This window comes from Trachypithecus francoisi, unplaced genomic scaffold (genome assembly GCF_009764315.1).
Source record: "Trachypithecus francoisi isolate TF-2019V2 unplaced genomic scaffold, Tfra_2.0 Lachesis_group17, whole genome shotgun sequence".
Taxonomy (NCBI): Eukaryota; Metazoa; Chordata; class Mammalia; order Primates; family Cercopithecidae; genus Trachypithecus; species Trachypithecus francoisi.
Genome location: NW_022681462.1, coordinates 94,382,909 through 94,394,398, shown reverse-complemented (window position 1 = coordinate 94,394,398; position 11,490 = coordinate 94,382,909).

Below are 11,490 nucleotides of genomic sequence, written 5' to 3'. Positions count from 1 at the left end.
TTTCAGAAAAATTATGTATGTATGACTAATTATAGAGTGGTTGCATATTTTCCCATTTGTTTGTTTACCTCTTTTCTCCCCCTTTTGTGAATTACACCTTAGGATCCTTTGCCAATTTTTCCATTACATTCTATTACTGCTACAGGACTTCCATTTTTGTAGTGTTCCTGGGCCTTTTGGATACTGGATCATCAAAAGAGAAAGAGCAATTGTTCTGATAAAACTTTATTTAAGAGATGGTCAAGCGAATGCTCTTTAATGGTTACTTCTGCTTTTTACATACAACATGCACAAATAATCTACATTTTACATTAATGCAGTTGGTTCCTTTAAGAGGGATTTAAATAGCCAGGTGTCTAAAATTACTTATTAGGAAAACAGAAAACTTCAAAAGCCTGTACACACATGTCCAGACCTTCAGAATTACCAGCTCTAAGGAGAACTGGCCTCCCTCCTTAAATGTCTTCAAAATGCTATTTTTTTCAATGTTCACAGAATACTTCATAAAGAGATATAGAAAGGAATGGATATGGCATGTCAGCAAATGAATCAAGCCCTTTAATAGCCATTTCATCTAAGCAGCAGCAGCAATGGCAGAGAAAGCCATTTCCCTGAAGTCATGGGACAGCAAAGCTACAGCCACAGAGCATCGACGTGAATCAGCTTATGACTTTGAATCTAGCATATTAAGCCTAGGAATTACATCCATAATGAAAGAACCAGTTATAAACTGTATGAGTTGAAGTCCTGATGTATAATCATACAATTACAAAGTGAAAAAACACATCTCAAGGCCCACTTTACTTGGTTCTATAAAACACTTAACTTGTACAGTGCTTGGTTTGGCATTGTTTGGTTAAATCTGCCAAAGTAGTGAAAAATGTCAGAAGAAACTGGCAAAAAAATTTTAAGGTAATAGCCACTACTTCATATGATAAATATGTCTGTTAGCTTATCATTAAATAAACTTTAAAACAAATCATCATAAATGCAACTTCAGGAAAGTTGCTCCTAAAACCCCTTTGACTTGTAGTGTATGGGGAAATATAAGTTTATTTTCAAGTTTCCAAAACTAAAAGAGTTTTTCTTATTTAATATGACTTTATGGTTTTCAAATGTCAAAAGGAAAAGACTCATGGAACGATCAAAAGCTGTAACAATTTGAATATTTGATTTAAAATTATAACTATTACAAGAGCAAACTGGGTAAATGAAAACAAGAGATTTAAGCCAGTATTAGCCACCAAATAAATATATACAAGTTGCAGGAATAACATTTTCTTAAAGTAACACTACTCTATGCCTTGTGATCCCAATCCCAATCGTTTGTGGCATAGTAACGGGAAATGCTGGATATTTCTCTCTCAATATGAAAATTGATTCTACAATTTTTGCTTCATCAGCTACATGACCTATCTACCAAAGCAAGAGCCAGCCACAAAATTTCAAAGATCTTTGAATTGTTGGAAAAACACACACACTCACTGATAAGGTTTGGCTGTGTCACCACCCAAATCTCACCTTGAATTGTAATAATCCCCATGTGTCGAGGGTGGGGCCAGATGGAGATAATTGATTCAAGGGGCAGTTTCCCCCATACTACTTTTATGGTAGTGAGTAAGACTCATGAGATCTGATAGTTTTATAAATGCGACTTCCCCTGCAAGAGCTTTCTTGCCTGCTGCCATGTAAGACATGACTGTGTTCCTCATTCACCTTCCACCATGACTGTGAGGCCTCCCCAGCCATGTGGAATTGTGAGTCAATTAAACTTCTTTCCTTTGTAAATTACCCAGTCTCAGGTATGTCTTTATTAGCAGTGTGAGAACAGGCTAATACACTCACAAACGTGTACATGCAATGAATCCCATATAGAAAAGTGCAAGGACACTTAGAGTTGGTTGACCTGAGATTGAGTTGAGTTTCCCCCACGTTTTTTAACTTATAAAATCATGTGCAAGATTATTAAATTCAGTGATGCAACTTTTCCAACTGTAGAAAGTGAAGATTAGTAGTAAAAATTATTCAATATGACACCATTGGAGTTTCTAAATACTAACTAAATAGGATATATTAGTGCTTGATAAAGTGTACAGACCTCTCTGAAAAATAAGCTATTACTATATACATAATTGCAGATTTCAATTAAAAGTACTCCTCTTAAACTGGGGTTATTTATAATGAGAAGTATATTTTCCAGTTCCATTTATTTTTCTTTCAAATATGGTTGACCTTTGAACAATAGGAGAGTTAGGGATGCTGAGTCTTCATCCAGTCAAAAATCTTGCATGTAATTTTTTACTCACCCAAAACTTAACAATTAATAGCCTGCTGTTGGCTAGAAGACTTACTGGTAACATGAATAGTAAACACGTACTTTTAATGTTATGTGCTTTATATACTGTATTCTCACAATAAAGAAAGCTAGAGAAAAGAAAATGTTATGAAGAAAAATTATAATGAGGTGAAAACATATTTACAATTCACTAAGTGAAAGTAGATCATTATAGAGGTCTTCATTCTCCTCCTGTTAATGTTGACTAGCCTGAAGAGGAAGAGGAAGAGGAGTGGTTGTTCTCAGTCTCAGGGGTGGCAGAGGCAGAAGAGGCAAAGGAGGTAGAGGAGGTGGAAGGGGAGGTAGGACAGACAGGCATACTTGGTGTGACTTTTACTAAAAACAATCCAAGGACAAGTGGTCCTTCATGGTTCAAAACCATGTTGTTCAAAGGTCAATTGTATATATAATTTACTTCCCCAACTTTTTTTCGTGAAATGCAAACTTTCACTAAAGTTGAAAGAGTAGTACAATGCTTATGTACCCCTATTAGTGTTGTAAATTCACCAATTGTTAACAGTTTGCCAAATTTTCTTTCTATAGCCTCTGTATCTGCATGTATGTTAATATATATGTACGTAAAATTTTGTAAAAGTTGTAGACATTATTCTACTGCACCCCTATATCTCCTAAAGATAAAATCATGTTCTTGGGTAACTATAATATTATATTCACAACCTTGAAATCTAACATTAATACAATGATACAGTTAAGAAATAACTTATGTGCAAATTTTTTATCTTGAATATAATTAAGTCTTTTGGTGTATTTTTCTTTTTTTTATATATAAAATACCCCTCTTGTTTTTACACCATTGATATTTTTTAGAAAGACAGGCTATGTGCATTGTTAGTATCCCACAATATATACTTGTCTGATGTTTCTTTATGTTTAGATTAAACATAAGCAAGGATGTTTCTCAGGAGATGTTGTATTATTCCCAGAGTGTTTCATCAGGAGGAACACAGTTCCAGTTTTTCATTATTAGTAATATAGTATTTTAACCCTCAGTTGTAGTATCTGCTACATCTCCTTCACTTGAGCCCAGGAGTTCGAGGCTGTAATGAGCCATGATCACACCACTGCACTACAGGCTGGGTGGCAGAGCAAGACTCTGTCCCAAATTAAAAAAAAAAAAAAAAAAAAAAAAAAAGGATAGTTTGAGGATCTGTATTATGACCAAGCAGCACAGAGGGTCATGGAGGCCAGGTTCGAAATAGATGTCATTTGCCTTTGTATAGACGGAAATAGGGGGAAACCAAAAGATATTTCTTCATTTTACTTTGCTTTATTTTTAAGGAAAGGTTATCTTATGAATGACTTTATTTTCAAAATACATGAAATATTTTAAGTAATCTTGGGGAGTTTTGTAACCATTTTAGATAACTTAAATTGACCACCTAAATAAGAACTCAGGAAAAGTATGCAAATGAATCTATAGGTATCCATAAAAGGTAGCAAGGGACTGTAAATGTTTCTGAAAATGCTCTCAGTTGAATACTACAGACTTATTATGTTACAAACCTTTGCTCCTAAGCATTCATATAGGCCGACTTTTCAATTTCAAGGGATTTCAGTACAGTTCCCTGCAATTTATCATGTGAAAGGAATTAACAAGAAAGAAAATTGGAAGCACATTTACACTTGCCAAGACATTTCCCTTCAGATGGAGAAAAACTACTCAATGAATATTAAAAGAAAGATGATTTTCGAGCATCAATACAGAAAAATTACTTAAAGTCCCAGTTAGTAAAGCCAGCCTTCCCTTTCCTATAGAGTATGAATAAGCACCAGGTACACAATAAAAACCCGTTATGATCCAGCTCATTATCACACAGGTTCAGGCATGCTAAGGGCTGCCTTCAGTGCCCTGCACCCTTTACAAAACACTCTGATTAGCTAGGTACTACCACATGTCTCTACATATAAGACAAATCCAAATAAAATTGATCCCCTATTTTCCCAATTTTCCAGTGGAAAAATATTTCAAAATAAGGTTTTTTTCAACCAATGTGAATATTTAAACTTGTTAAGCATTCTCAGAATCTTTCATGTTGTCATTGCCCAGGGCTAATTTTTGGTTCTCTCATCTGTATTCACTCCCTGGTGTTCTATTGCCCTTTCATGGTTTAATCGTAGGATATCTATATTCCAGTGGCTCCTAATTCAATTAGAAACTTTCCCCAACCGAACTTAGATATCTCATTTCTATTCAACCTTTTCCGTGGGATATCTGATAGCTCAGACATGCACCAAAACAAACTCTTCTCTGTGCCCTTCCTAGGAGTTCTTATTTGCTAAATCCAGCAACATTACTCCTCCTCTTCCGCCATGTAGCTTTCCACAACTTAGGTCATGATGATGCAGGAAATAAGCAGAGAGGAAAAGGTTTTTGAAAGATAAAGAAGGGTCATAAATATAGTACTCAGTCAGAAGATAATCTTGGTTTATCACGCTATATACTACCATGATAATGTTAAATTCCAGCCCCCAAATGGCAGAGAATCTCTTGTCATTTCAATGTCTTTGAAGAGATTTATACCAAGACTCACCGAACAAGAAATCCAGAGGTGAATCAAGAGACCCAGGGCAGGAGAAATGCATCCTAGGCAAAGACCGTCTTATGCAAATTCCTGAACCCTGAGCAATAACAATAAGTCAGAGAAATCATAGCAATTAGGATGAGGTACCAGTAACAGTGGTAATCTGGAATGCAGTAGAATGTGACAAGAAAATAGATCAAGTGGGTCAAAATCAAGAATATTTAGAACAATACAGCAAAAGAGCAAGACGATCCAGGCCAAATCATTCAAGAGGCGTTTCCTTATCCACTGCTAATCAGCCCATAAAAGAAATAAAAATGTAAAATTGGAATTACATTTATATGATTCTTGTATATATACTAATTTGTTCTATGAGTCTCTGCTTAAATTAGTGCTCACAATACTGTTCTCCAAGGTGAGTTTAGCTTGTCTCATTTCATGTTTTGTTATTAATGAACCAACACCTTCCATTTTATACAATCTGCTTTTAGATTATCCAAATACCATCACATGCTATATTCATATAACCATGATCACATAACCAGTAAAAGATATTATACATAAGAGAGAAAGCAGATCAGTGTCCTACATGAACATAAAGATTGCTTTTAGTTTTTTCTAGTTTTTCCCATAATTTTGCAAATAGAAGAGTTCCTCCTGGCATTGCTAAGAAGAGATACACGTCTAGGATTATAATAATTAGTACTTGAACCCTAAAATTAGGATGAGATAGTCCAAGTAAGAAACACCCGTGAGTAAATTCAGCTATTGTCATTGTCAAAATGAAACCCTGGGCTTTAGAACCAAGAAGTTTGAATAATCCAATCCAGAGTTCTTAAAAACTACTGAGATTTTAGTTTTTAAAAAAAATTGTTGGGGAAAAAAGGATTAGAAAGCAAACAAGTCAATCCTTGGCTCAGTTTCTGCTTCATATTTATGCACCCATCTGCCATAGCCTAAGGTTAAAAAGTACTCATTTGAATCATGGAAAACATATCCATTACAAGTTAGCCTGAAATAAATCACTCCCCATAGGAAAAGCAATTTAAACATGGGTGGCTCTACAACAAAGTAGAAAAAAAAGAGAGAGAGAGAGAGAAACAATAGTTTTTTTGTTGTTAACTTTCCAATTTACTGAAAGTTAAATCTCAAATCAACAATCTCCAAACTCAGCTTCCCCAAATATTTGATGAACAAAGCAATTACATTTAATCTTCTCAAACAGATCTTTTAAATTTGGGGACTGGCAGAATATTGCAATATCATATAGCTTGTAAGCAGCATTTGAATTTGGTAAGGAAGCCAAAGTATATATTAAACACACTAAAATTTATTTCCTTCAGCCTAAGAATGTTTGTTAGTTTGTGAAATAGACCCACAGATAATGTAAATATTTTGACAGAAAATTGGTAGTGGTGACTATGCGTAAAACTATCTGAGGACAAATGTACTGTGACTTGGAACATAAGATACAATTTTCTTTGCATAGAGGCAAAATGAAGTGATGACAGAGTTCACAAAACCTATTCTCCTCTAGAAATTGCATTCCGACTTTTTCTTTCATTGGGCATCTTTCAAAAAGCAAAACTTGACACTCCAAGCAATCCCACTGATATTAGTTTGCAAGTAATCACAATTCCAGAATTTACTTTTTTTCTTTTTTATACTCTTTTTACCTTCAAGAGTATTAAAAAGGCATTCCTGCTTCTCCTGTGTTTTATTAAGAAGTTTGCTGTAGGGGAAAAAAAATTAAGGTATCCTAAACTGTATATCTCGCCTATCTCTTCCATTTCCTTTATGATTCTACATGTTCTGCTTCCTTCTTTCCTATCAGATAAATTCAACTGAATAATGCCAAGCACAGTGCTAGTGGGGTGAGAATAAAATTTAGGGTTAGATGTTATTCCTGCTAATCACTTACTTCCTAAGTAGTGTCTCCCACATACTTAATTATCCTTTTTGTCTTAGAATTTCCTAGAATTCCTCTTTACATGATATACATTCTAACGAAACTAAACTATCCCCAAATTTCAAACCATACTCTACAAATGGAGGGATCCATTTATGCCTCTTCTTAAGCTATCCATTCTCAGGTGTCCTTATCCTGAATTTTTCCATGTCCACATTTGAAACATTTTACAAGTTCCAGCCTAAATATTAATCTACTTGCAAAGTTTTTCCTCATCTGTCACCTGGAAACAGTTTTACTTTCCTCTGAACTCTCAAAATGCTCTACGAATCTCTCAAGTTATGTGACACGGTGACTTTTGTATTCAAGCAATTTATGTGCATCTCTTCTCTCCCTACTTGGATGGCTGCAACTTTGGGCAGCCTTGTTGCCTTTCCTTTGAATCCATCCCTGCATGTCTCCCAGTACCTAGGCCCATGGAGTATTCTGTGCAGGCAATATGATATCCGTGATTCTTTGATTTAAAAAAATGATCATTTATACTCCTTCCCAGATAAATGCAAAAGTCTTAGAAAATCTACTCTAGACTAGGCACCACTTCATAAAGTAAACTATAAAAAATGGCACTAAAACTTCCATTAAAAAAAAAAAAAGAAGTTTAACTTATGGAAGATACTTTACTTCTGTTTAATGTTTCAGAAAGAATGTTTCTGAGAAGAAAACTCAAGTTTGAACTATTGACTAAGCTAATTTGCTGAAGAATAAGACAATAGGCCAATTGCAGTATAATGTCTTAAGCAATTCAGTTTATTTTGGATCTTGGTATTATCACTTTGATCTTGGTTTCAAGTTAATACAACTTGAAAACAGGCTGGGATAAGAAGACAGAGGCACATGGTCTCATTGATTCCATCATATGCTGGTTTTTTTCCCCCATCTTGATTTTAAAATGTGTGGCATATGGTGGAAAAGTTGGCAGGAAATTCATTCTTCCAGAGGTCTTTAGAAAACCTTTGCATATAAAAGCAATAAATTAAAAATCAGTGCATTATCAAACACTGATGTGAACTTCTTGTGTCCTTTGGTATTACCTGGGAACAATAAAGGATAGATAAAAAGCACAGAGAGTTTGTACAGACATACCTTCATTTTATGGAGAACAAGGTTCTCACATTTGAGACTCTCTGCAGTACAAGAAACTTGGATTCTTGAGCAAATGTTCAGATAAAGCCTAAGTATGCACATTTCAATGAGAAATCAGGCAAATGACAAGTGGGCCCAGGAAAAAGCATGTTTGAAACCCCAGACCTTTGGCTGATAATGCTATGTAATTTACAACGAACATGAATATTTAACACCGTACCAAGAACGAGACTAATTATTAGCCGATAGATTCCTTAAAGCCTGCTCTAAAAACCCACACTAACGAGAAAATTAATAATCAAATATTTCAGAGTATCATAAAATGATTAAACTTTGAGGAATATTATAACTTCTCTAGTCCAATTCCTTCATTTTGTGATTTTAGATAGAGGCCCACACATTGGAAATGTCTTGTGTAAAGTCACTAATTACTTCTAGTGATGGGGCCATTACTCATTTCTTACCAGGGTATGAAGAGTTGACTTGACACTTTCTTAAAAGGGGTTGCTGATTCAGAGCTTTCCTTGGAGTGGGCCAGTTGGTGAGTGATCAACAAAGCATATACTTTTTCCAGAAGCAAATCTGCTAATATGTTCTCTGCATCTGCTCCTGGAAACACAGGATTTCTGTATCCTCTCTTTGGTGAGCTGCAGCTGTGAGTGATTCTTAATGAGTTTATGAGTAAATTATGTCTTTAATTTATACATCAATATAATAGGATCTGCCCCCTGATTTTTAATATAACAATCACTTTTCAGGAGATGTGGAAGGAGGCACAGAATGAGTCAGTGGCTTAAGGTTTTAATCTGTATTTTCTCCTGATGCTACCTTAGGCAATTATTTAAATTCCCTGAGCCTTTTCTCCTCCCACCAATAACATCAGGGCACAATGATAACTATAAGATAATAAAACTTACATTTATTACATGTCTAACATGAGTCATAAATTTAAATGCCTCCTTTATTAAATCACAGATACCTATAACAGAGGTATGATTACTATCTTCATTTTCCATGTGAGAAAACAGTGGTTAGCAATTTTAGGGAGGGAGTATAATACCGTGGTGATGAATACAGGACTTGGATGCAGAATGGGTTTAAGTTCTGGCTTCACTACCTTCTAGCTATGTGATCTTAAGGAAGTGACTTAACTCTTTATGCAACCGTTATCTGACCTATAAAAATGGCAAATATATTAATATAAAATTCATTTGGTTGTTGTAGAGATTAAACGTAAAAATACACACCTCTTAAAACATCCCATGAAACACAGTAATTATCAATAAATGTAGACTAATTGCCATCATTGTAATATATTGTCCAAAATCATAGTGCCACTAAGTGGCAGAGGCCAAATCAGTCACTGCTCTGATCTAATAGGAGGAGCCCTGGATTTTACCTATCATGCTGTGCTCCTTAAAGATCTTCATTGTTTCTCTCTTTCAGATTTTATGACCTTGATATATAGGCTATTTTAGGGAGACATTGACTCTTTCAACTTTAATATAATATGTTAGACATTGAAAGCTATATGAATTTACTAATTTATACCCTATTGCTTAAGAGTATGAATTTTAACTTTTATTATTTAGATTTATAAAAACCGCAATATATATATATACACACACACATACACACACATATATATATATAAAATTTTCATATACCTTTCACCCAAATCCCCAAAATGGGATAAACTGACAATGTGTGCATTCTGATATGATGTACTGAGAAGGACACAACATCACTTCTGTGGGATTCTGTTAAAAATACGTCACCTAGATGCACTCCTGAAGAAGCAATCAGTCTAACCCAGTTGAGGCACCATACAAAACAACTGGGCAGTGCTCCTTAAGTGTTCCAAGCCATGAGAAACAGAGGAATACTGAGCAACTATTCTAGAATGAAGTCTAGTGAGACATGAAAAAATTCAATGTGTATTTCTGATTGGATTCTGATCCAGAACAAGGACAATAATGACAAAATCTACTCTATTCTGCACAGATTGTCTCATGTCCTCCTGCTGATTCAGAATTCAATTCAGGAATACATGAATCAATGTTATTTTCCTTATTTGATATTTCCTGATTGAATATTTGGAGATTCAGAAAGCATAGGATAATATAAAACCTCTTTCAGGTAAATAACATGAGAACATGAAGGAAAAAGTCCCAGCAGTCATCCTGCAGATAGAGGACCTGGGCTCCAAATGAAGATTGGGTCTGGCACAGTGGCTCACACCTGAGCCACTAATCCCAGTGCTTTGGGAGACTAAAGCTGGCAGATCACTTGAGGCCAGGAGTTCAAGACCAGACTGGCCAAAATGGTGAAACCCCATCTCTACTAAAAATACAAAAAGTAGCCAGGCATCGTGGTGCGTGCCTGTAATCCCAGCTACTCGGGAGGCTGAGGCATGAGAATCACTTGAACCCGGGATGGGGAGGTTACAGTGAGCCAAGATCGTGCCATTGCACTCCAGCCTGGGCAATAGAATGAGGCCCTGTATCCAAAAAAAAAAAAAAGGTAGTTGCTTATGGTAAGTGGTAATTCCAGATTCTGTCTCTCATCTGTCAGACCAGTGCTCTTTCAGCTATATCAGATTGCTGAAAACGTTCATGCCTTTAAAATATTGCCTTAGTTTCCCATGACTGCTTTAATAAATTATCAAAAATGGGGTGGCATAACACAATACACATTTTTTATTTCACTTATAGTTTTGGCAGACAGAAGTTCAAACTCAGTTTCACTGGGCTAAAGTACAGGTTGTTAGCAGGGCTGTGCTCCGGCCAGAGACTCCAGGGAAGAATCTCATTCCCAACCTTGTCCAACTTCTAGAGCAGCCACTCTTGCAGTCCTTGGTTGATGATCCATTCCTCCATCTTCAAAGCCAACAGTTTTGCATCTTCTTTTTCCATTGTAAATTCATCTTCCCCTAATCTGCCTTCAAATTTCCCCCTGCCTCTCTCTTATAAGGACACTTGTGATTTCACTTAAGGTTGGCTCACATGATCCAGGATATTTTTTTCCACCTCAAAATTCTTTGTTTAATCACAGCTGTAAAGGCCACATTACCATATAGTGCAATGTTCACAGGATCTATGGATTAGGACCTGGATAACTTTGGGGGTCATTATTCAGCCTACTACAGGCATAGAAAGTCATCTCCATTTTTGCTAGAATTTATTTTTATTCATATCCTCAAGTAGGCCTTGATTCCTGTTCAAGCTGGAACTGAAATTAATAGTTGAGAAGCAGTTAATTCTTAACCATCTTTTTAGCAACAAAGTACTTATGCTCTCAGAGTGTGTGCCTCACATCTTTTGTAAGATTTTGGTAATCTTATGTGTCTCTCCGGTGAGCTTCTTTGAAGGTAGATGCATGCTATATATTTTGTATATCTCCAAGTGGTAGGCTGAATATTGGTCCCTAAAGATATTCAGATCCTAATTCCTGAAACCTATGAATGTTACCTTCTATGTGAAAAGGAACTTTGTGGAGGTTATTGGGGGTTCTGAGATGGGAAAATTATTCTGGATTATGTGAGTGGGCCCTAAATGCAG